General features: G+C 37.3%; 1 protein-coding gene across 5 annotated transcripts in view; it reads right to left on the reverse strand.

The window, feature by feature from the left end:
- Kcnip4 (potassium voltage-gated channel interacting protein 4) overlaps positions 1 to 23,356 on the reverse strand; it is a 444,990-nt gene that overhangs the window by 96,057 nt on the left and 325,577 nt on the right. The gene's annotated exons all lie outside the window — the stretch shown is intronic.

The following is a 23,356-nucleotide window of genomic DNA, read 5'->3' on the forward strand; positions in this document are numbered from 1 at the left end:
TTTTGTTTTTTTTTTCCTTCTCTTGTCTATTGCTCCAGCTAAGGTTTCAAGCACTGTGGTGAATAAGAGTTGAGAGAATGGACACCTTTGCCTTGTTCCGGACATTAGTGGAAACTCCATCTTTATATTTATTTACCAAATTTCGACTTGTAGGCAGGGATATGTAAGGACTTCCTGAATAAGTATCTGGTAGCATGGTAAATAAGATCACAAATCAAAAATGTCCTTTCATGTAACTAAAAAAGCCATACATCAAAGGAAACTGCAAAGTGAATCATTAGACAACTCACAGAATGTCAGAGAATTTTTGTCAGCTATTCATCTGTCAGAGGATAAGTGTCAGAAATATACAAATGAATACAAAAATTTCACCTAAGCATTAAGAATATAAATAACACTAAAATATAGTCTATGGGGGAAACAGAAAATTCTCAAAAGAAGATTTCAGTGAAATGAAAAATAAACCCACTTTAAGATTCTTTCTCACCCCAAGTTGAAAAATTAACATCATTAATACAAATCATAACAAATTCTGGTATGGACATGGCAAAGTAGAAGTTCTTTTTCCTTTTAATGACTTATTTATTAGGGCACATCATGTGCCTAAATGTCTGCAATATCCTCTAAAGCTGGAGTTATGGACAGCCATAAGCAACCATGTGGGTCACGAGAATTAGAAGTGGGCCCTCCACAAGAATGACAAATACTCTTACTACAGAAACCATTTATCTAGCCCTGTAATGGAAAACATCTATGTGCCATTGGTGGGAGTGTGAATTAGTACAGTCACTTTAAATATTGGTCTGATGTTTCTTAAAAATCTAGAAAGAGCTATCATATAAAGGAATAGATAGATAGGTCATCAGTTAAAAAGTACTTTCTGCCCTTACAGAGAACCAGAGTTAAGTCCTCAGAACCCACTTGGAAGCTCAGAACCATATATAACTTCAGTTCCAGGGGAATCAGAGATTCTCCTCTGAACTCTGGAGGCACAAGACATGATTTGTTGCACACACATATGTGTAGGCATGACACATAAGAACCCAAAATGAGTAATCGTAAGAGAGAATAATAATTAATAATAATAATTAATAATACTAAAAAGGAACTACTACATGGCACAGGTATATTACTTCTAGACATATACCCAATTGAGTTTCTATCCTATTACAGAGACACTTTCATATCAATGTTCATTTAGGCTATATTTATAATATCTAGGAAATCAAATCAACCTAAATACCTATCAACAGATAATCAGTAAGGTAATTTAAAAATGCAACTAAAAAATGAACAGAATTATCTCACATGTGTGGACAATGTCCCTACCAGAAGACATAACTATTAAATGAAAATTATAATAATAAAGACATGGGAAAGCTCCAAATGAGTCATTGAGCTGAGGGCCTCCAGCAGTTCTTAAACGACACAGGCTAGTGCTATTGTCTTTATTAGCCACCATAATAGACAAGGTAAGCACCCATTACTGAAGATACCAAGGTATAGGACATAGAGAAATCAAGCACGAACTGAGCAAAAAGGTCCTCCCTGGGGGCAAGCTTTCACAATGCCCCGGGTGTATTATTTAGGGTTCTGGGAAGACAAGACATCAGTTATCTTACCCAGCACTTCACCCTGCAATATTGACCTACCAGGCAAGATATGCACACTGATGCAATACTTGCCAACTGTTACAAGGAGACATGGCTTTCTTATTAGATTAAGGTCTGTCCTACAGGACAGAATTTCATGCCTGGTATTGTAATCTTGGTCAAAATCCCAAATTTTTGAAGATATATGCCATAGGGTAAAATCTGCTTTTATTATTTTTATAAATCACCAACCTATCAAATTGTCTTCGGAATATTTTTGCTTATCCCCATACACTTGAGCTGCTCTCAGCCTTGGCTAAAGAAGTTCTTTTTGCAGTGGACAGTGGGCAGTGGAGAGATGCATGACTGGTTAAAGTGTTGAGTGTAACATGCTGAGTATTCAGACCTAGTGAAGCATCTTTACCACCCTTATCCCATTTCATTCAATCCTGAACACACAGTAGCTGTGGTTACCTTTACAAGTCCAATACAAAAAAAAAAAAAAAAGAAAGAAAGAAAGAAAAAGGCAAATGCCATTATAGATGAGGTAGATCATCTACAGGCCCATTCATACTCAAAGATCTTTTGGCACTGGATAATTGTTTGTGGAAGGAGAACCATACTTATTGAAGATATGTCCACAGGTAGTTTTCTCATGTTCCAGTAGATTAGAACCACATCTATGCAATATGGGCAGCTGTAGTCGGACTTGGTAGATTTCAAACAATAGCAACAACAGCACTCTGAAGTTGGGAGGGATCATGTTAATGGAGAGATTGGGGATGTTAAAGGGGAGAAATGAAGAGAAGGCATCATATTTTATAAATTATAAAATTCTTAAAAGTAAAGCATAAAACTCTTAAGTAAGTAAGTAGTGTATTAACATCATGTAGTGGGAGGAACTAAAGTAGCCCAGAAAAAAAGAATAAGCATTTATTGATATATTGACTTTAGCCTGGGCTTTAGTGGGTAACTCAAATAGATGGAAAGAGAATGGTATAGAGAGATGTGGGAAAAGTTGCTTCACAAGGTAGCTGTGGATTAATGACCTGATTTGTGCTGTGTTCTTAGATATGGTAATACAAATAAATACTGCACTTCAGACTTAATACAAGAGGATGATGTCAAGTAGAAAGATTCCAACTTTGTATAGTGATGTGTATGCCTTTTCTTTACTGTAGTAAGGAGCTTGGGGGCCCTTTGTTCCATCCCGCCCAGCTAGTTTACACCCGAAATAATCACACCAAAACTGTATTCATTTAAACACTGCCTGGCCCATTATCTCCAGCCTCTTATTGTCTAACTCTTACATATTAGTTTAACCCCTCTCCATTGACTGTGGATTACTTGCATGAGTCTAACCAGCGTTTATCTGGAACAGGAGAACTATGGCATCAGCCTGTCTCTGCTTTCTTCCTCCCAGAATTCTGACTTGTCTTCCCTGCCTACCTGAGTTCTGCCCTATCAACTAGGCCAAGGCAGTTTCTTTAATAACCAATGAAAGCAACACAAATACAGAAGAACCTCCTACACCACCTTACACCATGTAAATGTAAATTCTTCAATCCTTAACATTCTTCCTTTTGTATTGCTATTAAAAATGTATAGGTTTATAAAGGTCTAACTCATCATTTTTGCCTCCTTTCTGAAGCCTGTCCAGACTGGCCCATAGGCAGCTCTATCTAGCATATGTATCAGAAGTTCTCAACCTGTAGGTTGAAACCCTCTTGAGGGTCACAAATCAGACAGCTATTCTGCATATCAGACACTTACATTACAAGTCATAACAGTAACAAAATTGCAATTATGAAGTAACAATAAAATAATTTTATTGCTTCAGTTGACGACAACATCAGAAACTGTAATAAAGGGTTGCAGCATTAGGAAGGTTGGAAACCACTGAGTATGACAAAGTCACTCATTCACATTTGATGTCTCCCTTGTAGGTTCCTTAAACACATGGTCAGCACTACACATCTGGGTATCCTCTGGGTCTAATGGTTACCCTGGAGTCACGATGATTTGGTGAATGGATATCTAATGAGTGACTTGTTCTTGGTGCTGTTAAAGTTCCCTTTGTTCTGGAGTCCTGTGAACCTGAGCTTTTCCCTAGAGAAGAGCTTCTCAGACTGATCTGCGGGATGTCAGCTGACCTAAAATGTCTTCTTTAAACCACCATGTTCTCTTCTCATTGTTCTGAGAAATACAGCATAAGCAGCTGTGGAGGAGAGTGTAATCGGCTTTGGTGAGAACCCCTTCAATCAGAGTCTGACCTTGTGGAGACCCTGCAGCCTTTCCAGCATTGAGGAACAAAACAACACATTAACCTCCCAACCTTTATACCATGCAGCAAGTCTGACTGCACTACCCATGGGGAACAGTTTCTTTCTCTTGCTGTCACAGACTTGCAGATACCACATTTGAGACAAAAGGCCTAAGGCTGGAGAGTCAATGTAATTGAATTAAGTTGTATGATAGGGTGCACATCTGTGATATTCAGAAGGAACCACACTGTAGGGGTCTGCCTGTGGGTTCCCTTGTATTCTACACTGGTTTGTGTTTCTTCATGACTTTGACCTGCCAAAGGGCTGTTTCTCTTTTGAGGCACCTGACAGGCTCGAGAAAAGATCCTTGAAATCATCAGCAGTTGTTAGCATATGCAATGTTTTGAAAGCAGCACCATTGAATGCAATCAACACTGATTCCTGGGTGAGAATTTTCCTGAGAGCATAGCAGAAACCCGCCAGGTCATGTTTGAGCCAGATGCTAACTGGAAATGTGCATTCTGGAAGATTCTAACATGGCACCTAAAGTTGATTAAATTCTTACCCTGCGAGATAGATGAGATCTCATCACAGCAAACCCCCAAATGAAGTATCACCATGAATCTGTCACACGAGTGGAGACTAATTCTCACAGAGTTAAAACAATACATGCCAGCTGTCCAGCTGAAGAAAAGACAGGGACCTGATTTATACCTGACCTTTGATGTCTTAAGGTGTGCTCTTTGCTTTTTCATCCTCTCTACTTTGTTTCTAAGAGAAGTAACAATGATAAAAGTAATGGCAAACTTTTGCCATTTGTGTACTGCCAGTGTCTGAGATGTTAACAATACCCATTTCATGGCTCCTGTTCTCCCCTCTGCTGTCTGACTTCTGATCATTACTTGTATGGAATGAGCTGTGTCATCCAGATTCACACTCTAAGGGCCCAGTGTTTTACTGGGTTTGGTCGAGCCTGTCTTCAGAGTTTTCACAGGCTGAAACACGCTCCTCATAGCGCTGATGTGAGAGGATTCTGTGACTTCTCAAAGGCAGGGCTTATGGAAGAAGGTGGCTGCTTCCTCTTCTTGCTCTGGTTTTACGCTTACCACATGCCCTGGTCATTTTATATTCTCTCGTCATGATGCATTAGTTGTGATGTAACACAGTAAAGGCAGCCTCATTAGAGCTGACATCCTCCTATTTAAACTTCCAGATGCTTAACTATTTAAGAAAATTACTTGATTCCATAATAAACTACCGCTAGTAAAGGAAAATGAACTGATATTCCATCTGCATGACAGAATTTGGAGGCAGGGCCTATATGACCATAACCAGGATTTTAAAATGTCATAATAGAAGGGCCTTAATCCAGCATCCAACAGGCATGGGTGTTTAAGAGGAGAGGATAAGACAGTGAGACCTCCTTAGAAAGGAAAATGCTCATGAAGACCCAAGAAAAAGACAGTGACATACTACTTCTCTGACTTTAGAGTTCAAGTCTTCAGACTATTGAGAGAGTGAAATTCTATTATTGAACACATTTAGTCTGGAGTATTTTCTCATCCAATCAGATTCAGGAAAGACACAAAGCTACTCAGAGTATTATCTTGTTGCCTAGGTCTCTCAGTGGGTCCTGGGAAGGTTGCTAGACAATCTCATCTCTATTTTCATAACATTTCTCAGAGCAGAATTATCAACTTCATTTTTCAGATGAGAAAAATGAGTGGCATGTCTATGGTGCTGGGTTTAGCTAATAGCTCAAAGTTCAGTTGCTAGTTAGAAATGAAACAAACATGTCTCTAGAACCCGACCATACAAGTAAATGTATTACCTACCATAAAGGTAATGCTGAATTTTTTTTTTAATGAAGTCACCACTATTTACAAACTGTTACTTAAGTCTGGTAGTGTGATATCTCATTTCAATACTGAGATAAATTTAGCAAGATATCCATAACGGCCTTTATATATAGAAGGAGCAAACTGGGACCTACAAAGTTTAAATGATGCATTCAAGGCCACATGATACCTGGGAATTAGTCCTTGCCTTTTTTGTCACAAATGATCATGAGTTTAGTCAACTTGAACTCAGCAGCTGTTTTGAGAGGTAGCCATATGGACTCTGCCATCTTAGGAGATAAGAGGTGCCTCAGTTGATCACCAGTCAAAACGTGCCAAAGTGCGGTCTAGGAGTTTTCAGCTAGCAAAGGATGTCCTGCCATTGAGAAACACAAGGAGGCAGGTGCAGAGGGCATAGGATCTCAGGAAAGACACAGGTGGATGTATATGGAAGTACTTATTTCTTTGGAACAAAAACCACGAACCTGAATGGGGCTCTGACCTCTTGTACAATCCAAGGCCCTTGCAAACTAGGGAAACTAGGACATCTTGTCAAGAAGCCGATTCAGATGCGGTGCTGTATTTCTATTCCGTGACACCATGAAAGCAAATGGTATTTAAATTTGTTTGTCTTCTAACAGATTTAATTGTGATCAGACAACAAGATTCCAAGATCTCCTTGAGCTCCCTGGCTGTCTCTTTTCCTCTTTTGCTCCTTAGATTTAAGCCTTTAAGGGCCAATATTATCCTGCATCTGAGTCAACAGGTTCCTCAGGCCATGACACAGTTGAGTTAGAAACTGGAATTTAAATCACTAGGGAACAAGAGGCTGAGCTTTAAAATAGGCATATTTCTAGAAACTTTTCTTAAGACACTGTAGAAGCCCATACAAGCCCAACATAATTATGCAAATTTGACCCTACCTGTAGTCCCCATTTTTCTGGATATAACTGCAAAGGAACATGCTTTACAAAAAACCATGAGAATGTGTCCTGACTTTAAAGACATAAGGTTGTGCACAATATATCTAATGAGGAAATCAAAACATCCTTTGGAGAATGGAGTTGCATTTTGTTGAAGTGGTTTATGCACTTAGACCACACTCACACAAAAGAGAGTTCCTCCTAGGATGCCATATACACCTTTCTAATAATTTTATTTTCAGTTTATTTATTGTATGAGTATATACATTGGTGATGGTGGTGTGATGCACATATATCACAGTGCATGTATAGAGGCCAGAAAACAAGTTGTTGGGCATGAGTTCTCCCATTCCAATACATGGGTTTTGTGAATTGGATTCAGGTTTCAGGTTTAAAGGCAAACATCCTTACTAGTGAGTCCATCTTGCTGGCTCTTATTCCCCTTCTCATCAGACCACTGGCATGCCATTCCTACAGCATTAACTTCGGTACATAACAGTGATCAGCAAGAGAGAGAGAGAGACAGAGACAGAGAGAGAGACACAGAGAGAGACAGAGAGACAGAGAGACAGAGAAACAAACAGACAGAAATGTGAAGACACAGAGATAAACTATGTGAACCATTCCAATGATAGGGAGTGAGTGTATTTATACAAGATAGCCTTTTAAAATTCAATATGATGTTTGTTTTAAAATGTATCTACTGAGGCTGAACATACACCTATAATCCCATCATTTGGAAGCCTGAAGCTGAGAAACCAGGACATCAAGGCCTAATTGATAAAAAGTTTAAGAGCCAGCTGGGCTCATGAGACCCCAAATTATCTGTATTTATTATTTTTAGCCTTATAAGTTTTAGATTTTTTTTGAATAGGAATCACTGTGTCTAGCTAAATCCTGAAACTACTTGTCTCATTTCCATCAATACCCTCTGAAATTTTATTACTAATGTGTACATTTTATTAAATTTATCTGATAATAAACAAATTAGTATGGGAATAACATGCTAATCTTGAATATTTTCTAATGATACTTTATCTATTATTAAAAAAGAAGAAGCTTGGACAAGTGGTAAGCTCTGCTGGGCTTTCACTAAATTTGATCAGGGCCTTGATCTACGCTGCACTATGTGAAAGATTCTTCACCATGAGATTGGAAACTGCTTTCAGAACTTCTAGAATGAGGGGATGATTTGTGTCTTCTTGTTTGATTCATGTCCAAGTCTGACACATTGGCCTGAGGTAAAAGCTGTCTAGAGAATAACATACAAAGCTATTTTTCCTGTCAACAACATAACCCCTTTCCTCCTTGCATTGTTACTTCAAAGACTTGAACAGACATAAGGTGCACACCCATACATCTGCCTTCCCATTCCTCGATTCTCGCCTTGCTCACAAAATGTTGGCCTGAAAACCAGTTAGTCAATAGTGCAGGTATTATGAAAGACTTTAAGTCTACACACTGTACAGTAGATGATGATGGAAGAGCACCTGTCACAAATTACTCATTACTTCTTCCTGTTCTAACATTTGACATCCATAGGCAGAGTTCAAACCTGGGCCAGGCCTTGCAAGCATCTCTTTAAAGTGTTTGACAATGTGAATTATTTTTATGTCAAGAAGGCAATGACCTGGGAATCCTCTTATCTCTTCCTGCCTGTAAAACTTTTTATCCATCCACCCACCAAGAGCTATTTTGAAATGCACATTTGAGTATGTGAGTAATTAAGTCTAAGTTGATGATGTGCACACAGCCCATGAAGAAGAACACTATCACACCATCAGAAATACTGAATGACTCCCAGACTTCCACAGACCACCCTGAGCATCAGGAGCCCTGATGTGTTTGTGTCTGAAAATATTTCTTTAAACCTGATAGGGAGTACATTTTAAGACCAAAATAAGACATAGCACTTTAATTAGTACGTTATTCTATTTTATACTAATATATTACATGGAAAATGAAAAGTACCTTGAAAATGGCAAATTATTTCGAGCATCTCTGTTAGATGTATTTGTTGGCAATGACATAACAATTTCCACTCTAGGAGAACTTGAATTGCTTTGCAATTTCGTGATTGAATTCAATCACCACAAAATATAACAACCCGGAGGTGAGCTGCCAGACCAATTCCCCACAGCATGTATGAATGGATTGTCTCTGACTTATTTGTAAACACAAATAACTTTCTCACAGGTTAGATTTATTTAAAGTCACCTAATTGGATTGTTCTTTATCAGCATTAAGCGTGTCATTACCAGAGTAGATCATGATGGCTTATTACAGCAGATATTATTCCTTAGGTGATAGGTTCATAAATGATTTATTGTAGAAAAATGAAAGGGATATTACCAGATATTATACATGCAGACATAATCTACACTAGAGCTGATAAGAGGGAGGAAAATGGATACAGAGAGAATAACTGAATTTATCCATAAAGACATATCAGAAAAAATTGATATTCTAATTAGGAAAGAAAACATGCTGGCGGTTTATAGTCAATGATAACTTTTTTCAAAAATAAGGAAACACAGAGAAATAAAGAACAATGACCTCCAGTAGTTCACTTTGTTAAGAAATACTAAAACAGAAGCTCTGGAGTGCTCACCTCTAAGTGGGCTATCTATACCACACCTGCATGTTCAGGAGTCATCACAAAAGAGGGGAACAGAATGATTAGTTTTTGTATTTCTTTGTTTATTCACTTATCCACATTTGTAATAACAATTGTTAAAAAAAACAAAAACAGGAGGCTGTGAATTTTGGAGGTTAAAGACACGGAGGTTAGTGATGGGGGGGAAATGAGGTAATTCTATTCTAATTTTTAAAAAAGCTCCCTCTCACATGGTAGAGGGAGAATTTGAAGCAGAGCATAATTTAGCAGAGTAATAGTTGTAGATTCTCCCCTGCAGCCTATGAGCAGGCTAGCCACAGGTTCTTGGCCAGATAATGCTGCCAGATCTGGGTTTCATTTGTGGGAAGGCTCAATCACAAATACATTCTTTACTCCCATGATATTAATGCCACTATTGGGCTAGTGGGCATGTCAATTAAGCCAGTTTTACTCTAGTTCTCAGAGTTCACAGATGGGTGAGATTGAGGCTTACTTTTCTATCCTGGGAACATGTACAACCCCTCAAAGCACTATACAAGCTACTGAGTAGGAATAGAGCTTCCAGGTGAGTACCAGCTGGATTTATCCATTTTTCACTATTCAACTATGTTATATCATCAGCAGGAGTATCTTACTGCCTTTTTATGGAAGGAAACAAAAGGCATTTGCAACAGCTTGCAGTGTTTGGGGGTTTCCAATGAAGTAACCAACTCTTGGAACTTGTATGCTTACTTGTTAGTCTGTGGTGTCTAGTGAGATTATTGCCATGCTGTTATGAAGCAAATTCATTTTAAATCTTTTGTTTTTAATATTTATTGACTCTTTGTGAATTTTATTTTATTTATTTTATTTTATTTTATTTTGGTTTTTCAAGACAGGGTTTCTCTGTAGCTTTGGTGCCTGTCCCGGAACTAGCTTTTGTAGACCAGGCTGGCCTCGAACTCACAGAGATCCGCCTGCCTCTGCCTCCCGAGTGCTGGGATTAAAGGCATGCGCCACCACCGCCCGGCCTCTTTGTGAATTTTATATCATGCACTCCAATCCTGCTAATTTCCCTGTCCCCTCACATCAGCCCTCTTGTAACTTTTTCCACCAAAGAGTAATGAGCATGGGAGAACTAGCTCTTCCAGACACCAAATATAGCACACGGAAGAGTTGGCCCTGCATCCCACCAGGACAGCACCCCTGTACTGACCCCGTTGTCAGAGTTTCATGTAAGCCAGCCCTGAAGACACGAAAGCAAGAGAGAAGACACCACCCCTCCTCCCATTTCCCCTACAGAAATCAGGAGAGAAGACCTTGCACCTTGCCTGGGCCAAACAGGACTGTTCCTCACGATATGAATGAGGGTGAGCAGAACTAGGGCAGGACTGGCTCTGCTCCTTGCTATAGGTTGTATTGGGTGAGCCAGCAAAGAAGTGCTGGAGAGGTCCTCAGGTAGTGATGATGAGCGAAATCTAGCGAGTTGACCTACGCAGCTACCACCCAGGCCCAGAACCAGGGCTATGAGTTGACCCACCCCAACATCTACCCCATCTATGGACTATTGAAGCTTGTGAAGGGGATGAACCTACATATCCAAAACAGCAGAATCTCCATGACATGGGACAACAGGATGTCAGGGAGAAGCTCCAGTGAAAGTCTATTGTAGGAGGGCTGCTTCTTTGTTTCCCTGCTGCCCAGCAGCACAGATTTGATATAATCACACAGAAACCATATTATTTAAATCATTGCTTAACCCATTAGCTCTAGCTTCTTATTTGATAACTCTTAAATCTTAGTTTAACCCATCTCCATTAATCTGAGCATCACCATGAAGTCATGGTCTACCAGCAGTTTCAGTGCATTGCTCTCCAGTAGCAGCTCTATGGCTTCTCCTTGACTCCACTCTTCTTTCTATCAGCATTCAGTTTAGTTTTTCCTACCTAGCTCAGTTCTGCCCTGTTATAGGTCCAAAGCAGTTTCTTTATTTATTAATGGTAATTACAGCATGCAGAGGGGAATCCCACATCAAAAGTTCATTAACAGTGGCCTCAAGTCAGACCAAAGACTCATGGCAATAAACGTTTGTAAGTAAAAATGAACGGACTAAAGGGTTAACTGTATATCTCAAAAGGCCACACTACAGCTTCCACAAGATTCTTTCTTTTCATTGTTGCTGTTATGTTTCTTTTGTTTGTTTAGTTTTTGGTTTTTCAAAATGATTTTTAAGGGCCAGAAAAAGCTGATGTCTTCAGAGAAGTGGTATTTACTGGCTGTGATAACATTGTTCCACATGTCGTTCTGAGCAGCCATGACTGCATGCCCCAGAAATGTAGATGACAAATACACACATACTAAGCATAGAAGGGGCAGGGACTCAAGAAGTCCCGCTCCTATCTAAAGACCTACCAATAACTGACAGCTGTTAGTGGAGGGAGAATATTTCTTCAGGAATGAGGGTCGCAATGACCTCTAAGATGGTCTCATACCCATGTACATGCCAAAGTACTAAGGGAATTTAGTAGATATGAAAGGGTTGAGAAAAAGAGGGAGAATAAAAAAAAGAGAGAGATAGAACATGAACTCAGAAAGAATGGAGAGAATTTAGAGTAGAGAGATTGAGAGATAAATTTTATCAAAACACATTATATGTGTATGAAATTCTCAAAAATAAAGTTCTTTGAGAAAGGAGTTTTTCTTGAATAGTGATAGAGTTTCTTCTGGTATTTCTACAAAATCTAATAATGCAAAACTACACTTACATAACTTTCAGTGTCTAAGCAATTTAATTTGATTAACTTATAAACTGCTAATATAATTCTATTGGTGCTGCATTGCAGATTTATGTATGAAGACCCTGACACACAGAAAGAAACTAAACAATTTGACAATAGTCAAAGTTCTGAGATTCATTAAATTAATTATCCTGCTATTCATTTCTCCAAAGAGGAAGGGGGAGAGATAAGCAAACTTTTGTAGAAATATGCATCCTAGTAAGAACCACAAAATTAGTAGCAATGGTCTCCAAGCACAAACCAGAATTCTGCTGGAAGTGAGAATGGCGTAGAATCAAGCCTTACACTTGTGATTTTGTATTTACACAGAGCATTACGTTCAAGTATTGTACATCAAAAGCTATTAGGTTCATCAGTGACAGAACTGGGCTTGCAGCCTCATTTACTTGACTGTTAATTTATCCTCTGCCAAGTGGCAACCACAGCATCTGTTAGCAGTAAGACTATTCTTACCGTATATCAATAGTTTTCAATAAACTCCTGATTTCATGTAGCATCACATACAAAGGAAAGGGATTATAGGCTAGGAAGCCCCAAAGTAGATTTTTACAGTAACTAAAATTCTTTTTTTTTTTGGTTTTTTGAGCCAGAGTTTCTCTGTGGCTTTGGAGCCTGTCCTGGAACTAGCTCTTGTAGACCAAGCTGGTCTCGAACTCACAGAGATCCACCTGCCTCTGCCTCCCGAGTGCTGGGATTAAAGGCGTGTGCCACCATCGCCTGGCAGTAACTAAAATTCTTAATTTTCTTTGCTGCATCTAAGCATTGTAATCATTCTAAATATTATTTCCTTCTTTGTATACATGAAAAAGTTAATTTTTGAAGGAATAACTTAAATTGTGCAAGACACAGAAGTGGAAGATAGGAAACTAATATGTATCCCCTAAAAGTTATGACTCTGAAGTTTAGAACTGGCATCAAATTTTCAGAAAACAAAGAAGAGAACACAATGTTGAAGGAGGGTAAATGATGATGAAGGTTTCTGTCCAGCCCAGTCCCTTAGCTGTTCAGTCCCAAAGAAATACACAGAGCTCAACTTTAATTATAAACTGATTTGGCTATTAGTTCAGACTTCTTATTAACTCTTATAACTTTTATTAGCCCGTAGTTCTTGATTGTGTTAGCCACATTGCTTGGTACCTTTCAGTGAGGCATTCTCATCTTGCTTTTTCTGGCACTGAGCATTCCTCTTCCCAGAATTCTCTTGTTCTCATTGTTCTGCCTCTACTTCCTGCCTGGTTGCCCCACCTATACTTCCTGCCTGGCTACTGGCCAATCAGCATTTATTTAAAATACAAGTGACAGGGTACAGACAATTGTCCCATAGCAGGTAATGGTGTATTATAGGAAATAGCCAGAAAATATTGGTCCTTAAACTTTAGGAAAAGACTTTCTTCTATTCAATTTATTTCAGAAAGTAATAGGAAAAAGTTGAAATTTTAGAGAAAGTCAATTTGAAATGTGCACACATAAGACTTCTAAGGAAGAGCTGTTGAGAAAATGTATTTTTTAAAAATGTAGTGGCTGGTTCAATAGATATTTTTGAGTTGAGGGTATCCAGAAACTGATGAAATCAATTACCTAGAAGCAAAAGAAAATCCCCCAGGAATTTGCTTCTAAGAAAGGCTGGCTGAGGTTAGTAAGGGTAATGGCTTTGTGACATAGTAGGCAATGTTTTGTATTTGAATCAGTCAGCCTTAACATTGTAATGGCATGCTTATCCATCATAGCCAGGTTTAGAATGAAATATTAAATAATTCGAGAACCAATGTGACTTTTTCTTGTATTCCTTCTATGTTTGAGCTAGTTTTCATGCTCAGAAAATGTAAGATTGTTTAGTCCAAACACAAACTAGAAATTCAACTGTGACCAGTATAAAACTTTACAAAACTCTGTGTGGCTTTGTTCATTCATATGTTTAACAACGTAAGATTGGCATAAAATAATCCTAAAATTAGAGGACTATGTGCCTGAACATATTAAATAGAATGGTATATTGTATGTGCATTTTGTTTATTGTAAACATTTGACAGATAATGTGATTTGCTACTATTTATTGTACTCTGTTTTCAACATTAAAGTCTAGATGTAGAAAATCCATTTCTTTCTTTTTTTTTGAAGATCCATTTCTTTAACATAATGACTAGAACCATACCCTCACTATGTCTAGGAAATTATGCAGTTTCTACAAAAATTCTCTTTTCCAATGGATCTATTTCTCAATTTTGTAACTATTTAAGCTTTCCAAGCCTCATCTTTAAAAAAAAAATCTATAATTTTTTTTATATGGGGATAATATTTATGTTAGCTTCACAAAGTTGTTTTGAGAGACTACTTGCATTACTTATTGGCCGGTATAATTAAACAGTAAATGACAGCAGTCATAACTGTCCTTACTAGGTGAGGTATTCTAGACGCTGCATGAGTGGGGACTATGGAACATCTGATTTCTGACTTTTTGCAGCTTTGTGAACTTGAATAGAGTAATTAGTCTCTCACGAACTCATTTGCACACTGTTTGAAGGAAGTAGAAATGATGTTTCTCAATCATCTTCAGCCTTGGAAGGATGCTATAAATAAGCAAATCATCGTCCATGAACTTTTTCATTAGACCCTTGACCATGACATGGCTGGATTCATGATTGGTTCATTTGTGGATGTATTTACAGCTGGGAAAATACCTGCCATATGGCAGATTTTATCTAATGGCTTGTGTTGGAGTCCTGTCAATGTTGCTATGTAGTGCTAGTATTATTTAGGGAAATTCACTTAAAATTGCAAGTATTGAGTCTCTCACCTATATAATGGTGATGATCACAATTGAATAGTAACTACAGTTAAGGAGATTTAAAGATCAAAATATTTTGCACAGTGTGTGATATACCTTAGGTATCCAAATGTGCTTTTTACTCGTATAACAATTTTTTCATTGAAGCATCTACTATCTACTCATCTAAAGCATTACTTATTTTAAGCTGCAATTGAGGTAAATTAAGTATGCTTTTGAATTACCTTCAGAATACTCAGTAGACATGGTTACTTCAAAGCAGATTCAGGAATCTAAATCTATAACATATTATAGAATTGTTTTTCTAGACATGGTTTTAGATGAACATGTTTGTGCTGGAAGGTGAGTAAGGCTTTCCCTGTCTGCTGATCATCATAACTTGTCTTATTTTCTTCTTCCTTTATAAGGAAACTCTGCAGGCAAAGTTGGGCCAGTGCTTCTGCAAAGGAAGGCTGTGCATCAACCATGCTACTCTAAATCCCTTGGCAAGAAGGCAATTTGAAAGTAAGAAGCTAAGCTTTAGCCCTGCAATCGAAGTAGATAATGTAGCCATAGTCTGTATTTTATACATCTGGTGAAGTGGAAAATTGAGTCTGTTTGAAGTATTAGCTTCCCATTTCAGTGTCTAAAGAAAACCAGCAGAAACCAGTCTTATTGATTTGACTCTTTTGTAGCTTGAATATTACTTCTCAGGTCAATGCAAAGGGAAAATAGGTGAATAAAAGCTCCTGTTAGCTTCTCTGGTGAACAGTGAACAGCATCACAGTATTAATAAAATAAGAATTTTGGTAAACAAGATTGTAAACTCAACATTTTTATAAAAATAATGATTTTATCTTTGTATTTTTTTTTCTGGTGCAATAGCCAACTTTATTCAGAGCATCAAATAGTTTACACTCTGAGGGTTAAGTGGAGCCACATGAGTAAAGTGTTCAATCACGAAACCAAGTCACTCATGGCAAACAATCGCCAGTTGTAATGAATAATCTGAAGTGAACTAACTTCTCTCCACTACACCTGGGAGGAGCACAGAAACACATTCCAAGAACAATTCCATGATTTGAAGAAACTGAGATGACAAGATTCTGTTTTCTTGGGATTTTTTCACAAGCACTCTGATCTTTGTATTTCTATGTATGTTTTTGAGATTACTTATTAGGTCAAAAAGTTGACCCAAATTAACAGTCATAAAAAATATTAAATAAAAAAATTCATCACACAAATAACAAAAAAAGAAGAGGAAAGGAAAGAAAGGAAGAGTTACACTACTTATCAATAAAGCCTGCTTCAGGCTTGTTTGCTTGTTTTGTCAAGCATTACTGATTTTCTTCAGACGTCTGAAACTAGTATGTCTAAAGTAATGCTACATCTCTTGAGCATGCTTCATGTTCTTCCTTTTGTGTTTATTGTGGTTAATTCCATCATGGTCCTTTGGTCAAATCTCTTTTTTAGCATTGACTTAACAACACTAATTGCTTCCAATATTTCATATTAACCTCTTCACAGGCTACCTGAAGTTTCTGTTCATGCTTCCATCACTGTTGCCTCTCTGTTAGACCTGTCACTTCTCATAGGTAGTGCAGTCCAGGGTGTGCTCTCTGGTATGGCAACATTAAACTTATGTGTCATTAACATATTATTGCTAGTTAACAATTTAATTTCTATTTTCATTTTTGATTTCTCTTTTAAGAAGGAATATAACTGTGTCCCTCTCAGAGTTTTGCAGTTAATAATAGTAATAATTGTCTTGTGGTGCTTTCATGCTACACTTAATACAGGGGTATTGATAGTATATATGGACATGTGAAATTGCACATGAAGAATGTCAGCAGGAAAAATAATACCTACTCAAACATTAAGCTGCATTTAACACTAAAAATCTTATTGAAGTTAGGAAATCATGCCTTGTAATTATTCATGCCAATAAGCTTGTGATTGCATTATCAGTTATGAGTGGTCTAGTCTAATGATGACCCTGTCTCGTCTATTCTTTATGTCTTCTCAAACAATGAAAACTGTAGACCAAAACATTAATTTAGCAAATAAATGATTCTGATTGAATGGGAGCACTGAGCCATTATTAAGTGAATGCTATTGTGACCCCAATTTATATAAAACTGTGCATAAATATAAGCACACACATAATCAAGTGTTTAATGTTTCCTCTTTTGTAAAAGTTTTTGGCTATTATCAGTAAGTACCCCTTTAGCCATTTTAACAACGTTTGAACAAACGGGAAAATTATTGCTACTTTTTAGAGGTAAAGTGAATGACTCACTCTTTTAAGAGGCACAGACATAGACTCGGCCCACATTTTGTTTTGGAAGAAAAAGCAATTTGTGTTCACATTTGTGCTACTGATAGAAATTTCTTGATTCTAAGCCACATGTGATGTGGCTTATCACACTCCTTAATTATATAAACATGCCTTACTAACAAGCATGTAAGTGCTAGTTGTTGTGTGTGGGAATTAAGAATACATATGAAAAATCATGGGACTAATGTGGAGAATTGTACTAGAATTGTGCTGATTCTTAAGGCAATCTGCTCAATCTACAAGTGAGCAGAATTTAGGCACATTTATATTTATATTTTATATTTATATGGTCCCCTGCCTCCATTCTTGACCCAATACTGGTGCATTCAGTGGAGAGGTTGATTTATTTTAGTGAGGTATACATTTTTCTCTGCTTCCCTCCCTTTCTCTCCCCTCCCCTTCAACACCCTCCTATGGTCCCAATTTACTCAGGAGCTCTTGCCTTTTTCTACTTCCCATGTAGATTAGATCCATATATGTCTGTCTGTTTCTCTTAGGGTTCTCATTGCTGTCTAGGTTCTCTGGGAGTGTGATTTGTGGGCTTTTTTTTTTTTGCTTTATGTTTAAAAACCACTTATGAATGAGTACATGTGATTATTGTCTTTCTGGGTCTGGGTTACTTCACTCAATATGATGTTTTTTAGCTTCATCCATTTACCTGAAAATTTCAAGATGTCATTATTTTTTCCTGCTGTATAGTGATCCATTGTGTAAATATACCATATTTTCTTTATTCGTTCTTTGGTCGAGTGGCATTTAGGTTGTTTCCAGGTTCTGGCTATGACAATGTTGTTATGAACATAGTTGAGCAAATGTCCTTGTGGTATGATTGAGCATCATCCTTTGGCTATATACCCAAAAGTGGTATTGCCGTATATTGAGGAAGGTTATTTCCTAATTTTCTGAGAAATTGCCATACTGATATCCAAGGGACTGTACCAGCTTACATTCCTACCAGCAATGCAAGAGTGTTTCCTTTCCCCACAGCACTCATAGGGTGGGCGGGGTTGTCTTTGATTTCATGTTATTTTTTACCTTCCCAAATAAGTTTCATGGGAATTGTAACCTAGAAAAATATCTTTCTCCCTAAGACCATCATGCGTGTTTCAAATGATTTCTCCAAATAAAACAAAGGATATATTGTGGAATAATGATTATATAAGGAAACTGTGGGGCAAACAGTCTAGGAATTTGTTGACTACCAAGCAGAACAGGAATCCAATATGTGCCAGGATGGTACCTCCCTCTCCCTCTTTTAGTTATTCTTGGAAGAAAACAGTGGACCCAATCAGTGGAAGAGCATAAGATGCAAAGGAGTGAGGTCACATCTGAGAGAGGAAATTGACAGTAGTTCAGTGACTGGTGGAGTGATTGCTGGGGAGATGAAAAGGGGAGGAGAGAACAGATAGGAGGCAGCTGGTGATGCCAGACAAGTGACAGAGGAAGTCTAGACTTCTGCTGAGTGAGGCAATGAGGTTGCTGCACTTGACTGTGTTTTATCAACAGCCTGGGATGGACACTGAAAGATCAGTGGAAATTTGAGTGGTCAGGGGAAAGCTGAGTGGGTCAAAAACTGGAACAAGACCATCCTTAATTTACTAGGCAAATGGTTCTAGCCTCTATCTTATCTCATTTCTCATTCTTGTTTAGGAGCTATTAACACCAGGAAGAACTCTACATCATAAAATAATGCTCACTAGATTACATCAATTTCTCATTTTCAACTAATACACAGAGAAGGACATAGGCCATTGCCTAAATCATTTACTTCTTTCTCTCCAAAGGCAGTCACTGATCTCCAAAGCATTTCTAAGGTAGTTGGAGTTTTGGACTTTCGTTTTGAAGTTTTCTCAACCATCAAGACATGTGCTTAAAATATTAATGTTGTATGTTAGTTTTTTAACCTTTTATTAAGTATTTATACATATGGTCTTTAATAAACTCTTTACCATGAGCTACTTCTTTTAATGCTTTAAATGTTAAGCATGCATAGCAGAAATTGTATTTCAGGTGTGCACTGAATGAGTTACTCTAAAGTGAAGGGGGGATAAAGAGGGCAGCGGTAATGAACAGATGTTGATAATGGAGAAGAAGGAAACTCACTGTGTATTGTTCTCCTGGTGGGATGAACACAGACATGTTCAAAGATGAGCTTTTTCAGGCATACTGTAAAATGTTCCCTAAAGATGGTTACAGTGTCATAAGTAGTTTTCAGAAGAAACAATACTGCTCTCTGGTGAAAACCAGTGGTTTTCTTTTTTACTAAATGAGGAGATCTGATAGGTGTCTTCCCATGATCCTTTAAGTTTTACGTTTTCTAGTTCTGGACTCAAAGTGCTTCATGGCTTAGCAAGAGCTCAGGCTTTTCTTTAGGAACATAACTCTCAGACCACAGTTGGAAGTCTCATGATGTCACATATAGAACATTTCCTCTGCCACTCAGAGGTCAGTCATGCCTAGAACCTCTCAGGTAAGTCAAGAAAGACTCATCTTCAGTTTCTCTAAACCCAGACATGGCATAGTTATACCTTTCTTTTCAGGGCCTAGAGGCCTCTGCTTATTTGCTGTTCGTTTGATCTACCAACCTTTCACCCTACAGTCAGATGGTATATTTTTACATTGTGCACAGTTGTTAGTATTTAGTCCACAGAAGAGAGATAACATGATCACTTGGCTAACATAGCATGGTAGTTTGAAAGAAAATGGCTCCCCAAAAGAGTGGCACTATTATGAGGTGTAGTCTTGTTGGAGGAAGTGTGTCACTGAGAGGAGGGTTCTTTGAAGTCTCTTTTGCTCAAGCATGCCTCAGTGAGACAGTCGGTAAATTTTCTGTTACCTGCCTATCAAGGTTTAAGAACTCTGAGATCCAGCATGCTACATGCTACCATGCTCCCCATGCTGATGATAATGGACTGAACTTCTGAAACTTTAAGTGAGTCACCTTAATTAAATGTTTTCCTTGTAAGAGTTGCTATGGTCATGGTGCGTTTTCACAGCAACAAAAACCCTAACTTTGCCACATAGTAATGAGATTCATTGTCCTCTTTTCCAAGTAATAGTCCTCTATTCCTACATGACAAGTTTTCTTGTGAGAGTCAGTTACTTGAAAATGCTTGCTACTTGGTAGAGATGTTTATATGTAAAGATGTACAGCATCTACAAATCATGTTTACACCTAGCATGATGTAAACAACAGCTACTTTCTAGTTTTTAAAAATTGGTACATATTAATTATCCATGTTCCTGGGTCTTACAAATTTTTTTTCAAACATAACATGTAGATATTTTATATATACATATATTTAAGCATCACTCTATACATTTTATATATGACTTTATGTAACATTATAAAATCTACCATCCACAAATGAGAGAAAATATGAAATTTTTGTTTTTCTGAATCTAACTATATCATCTATATCTGTAGATAATGGTAGTCTCGTGGTACAGCATTTTCATCAAATTATACAAATTTGTTCATTAGAGTTGAAAACTCTGTTGTTCATTTATTTATCTGTTGATATGCACCTCAATTGATATCATAACTTGGCTGTTCTGAATAGTGCTATAATAAACATGGGTATACAGGCATCCCTATTGTATATTGACTATTGATTTAGAATCCTTTGAGTGTCTACCCAGGAAAGAATTAGCTGAGTCTAGACTAGTTCTGCTTGTCAATTTGGAGAAGACTTCACATTTTTCGTTGTGTTGGGATGCATTTAAATTCCTATTAGTGGATATATAGGGATATCTTTCCTCACCATTGTTTGTTGTTATTCATTTTCTTTATAACAACCATCCTGAAAGACAGGAAATCAAGTCTTCATGTAACTTTGACTTTTTATTGCCCTAATGGATGCGGATGTTAAATTTATTAAATATAAAATTTAGTTATTCTCATTCTTTGTGTTTAGAATGTTTTTCTGCTTGACTTTAATTTCAAGAAACATCCTTTTAGGGAAGGGCAGAGTTAAACTGATTTGGTTTTGTGTGATATTTCATGCAGGAAAAGTGCTAACAGAATGTGACAGTCTTTTTCTTCACTAATCACACACAAAGTCTTGACTGACGCTGACATTTTTCCTGTACATATGATACAAATGATTGTGTTTTCAGCAAATATCAGGTAACTTGGCAATGTAGACTCTACCTTAGAAGGAGAAAAACAATAGCACTAATTGCCCACCATCGCAGACAAACCAGACTAATCCCCACAGTTTCAGCATCATATCAGATTAGAGCTGTTCATTCCTCTAAATTACATCCTTGTGGTTTGCTGCTGACCTATTACGTCTTACTAGTGAATTGTTGTGTGTATATAAGTGTGTTTGCATGTAAGTGTGCACTAAAAAGCAAAGATAGAGCAGTGTGCTACAATAATACTTTTAATGCTCTGCCCATGGAATTCCTACCAGGAAAAATCATCTCTTTGTTGTTATGCACGATTTCGTTGGGTAGAGTTCTGTGTGTTTGCTGTTTTGGATTTTGTTCTGTGTTTTGAAATACAGTTTATTAACTGATCTTAACACAATTTACAATGACTAGATTATGAAACGTATTCACTGAATAGACCCATGTGTCTGCTGGATCTGACTAACGTGATACAGCACCATTTAAAACAATTGTTTTGTATTTTAGTTCTAGGACTTTTGACTCAGCACACTTTTTTTCTGATGTTTCTTCCATATTTTCTCCATTTGTGTAGAGGAGAATGATGGTATTTACATTTTAAATTGCCAATCCAATCAATAGTTTCTACAAAATGATATGGCAGAATATAAAGAAGGTAGGTGAAGATACTCCATGTCTCTTGACACAGAGTTTGGATATTTCTCCACACTTTATGATGCTCTATTTTTTTTTATTAGGAAAGACTGCCTTCTCTTGTCTGATTCAGGTGTTATTTGATGCTTGGATATAAATTAATGTAAACTTATTTGCACATATAGTCTTTATAAGCTCTCAGTGTCAGTGGCATTTAATATCTTTATAAGATCAACTAGTATTCTCTCTTTAGGAGCTTTCTGTCTCTAATACGTAAGGATGCCACATAGTTGTCAAGAAAGAGAAGGCAGACCAGTGTGCTAGTTAGCTCCATGTGTCAGCCTGGCTAAGCCATAATGCTCAATTATTTAATCAAACCCTAATCTAAGTGTTGCTATGGAAGCAATATATCAAAGTGGTGATGGCAGTAATTGGTAGATACAAGCAGAGCACTGGTTACTCTCTCTGGACGTAGTGGGTGAGTCTCATGTAATCACTTGAGGTGTTAAACAAACCTGAGGCTTCCTTGGAAGAACCCTGATTCAATTCCACGCATCAAATGCTACCTAGCTTTCCAGCCCACTCATAGCCATAATTCTACAAGTCAAAACATTTTTTATCTCTTTCTATGTGTTTAGATATAAATATGCACATAGGAATATATAAGTAATATGCAAGTATGTTCATGTATATGTATGTACTTATAATTGTGTTTTTGTATTGGTTCTGGTTTTGTAGAGAACCTTAAACAACATAGGCATATTATAAACAAAGGAAAAGTGTCATGCTTAAAAAATGAAATCCATGAAATTATAATAGAAATTGAATAAAAATAGTATAGATATTTCTTTCTATATAAATATCATATAACGGAGCAATATTTCTCTCCAGTAAATATAATTTATATGTTAAAGAGAAACGTGCACTTCCATGTTGATTGCAGAGCTATTCACTTTAGCCAAGAAAAGAATTAACCTACTAGGTAACTATTACTGGATAAGTGTATATATTCAATATGGTTCATGCACACAGAGAAGCACTATCCATCTTGGAAGAGAACAAATAGTTGTCATATGTAATAACATGGGTGGAGCAGGAACGTCATTACATGAAATAAACCGGACACAGCATGACAAAGACTGCATCATTTCATGCATAGGACTTTTAAAAGTTGACTTCATAGAAGTTGAGAGCATAATAGTATGTACCAGGTACTGAGAAGCATACTGGGATCAAGGGATGAGGAAGGTTAATTTGTGGTTATTAATTTATAATTAGACAGGATTCTATTTGTTTATCAGAGTGACTATAATATGTCATTTACCCAAGAAAAGCTAGATACAGTAGGGGTTTTTATATTTTACAGCAAAGAAAAGATAAATGTTTGGGATTGTGGATATGTTTATCTAGCTGTATCGAGACACCACACGACACTCCATAAATATGGACATTTTATGTTGTAACTAGAAAAAAGAA

This window comes from Chionomys nivalis, chromosome 6 (assembly GCF_950005125.1).
Source record: "Chionomys nivalis chromosome 6, mChiNiv1.1, whole genome shotgun sequence".
NCBI classification, from domain to species: Eukaryota; Metazoa; Chordata; class Mammalia; order Rodentia; family Cricetidae; genus Chionomys; species Chionomys nivalis.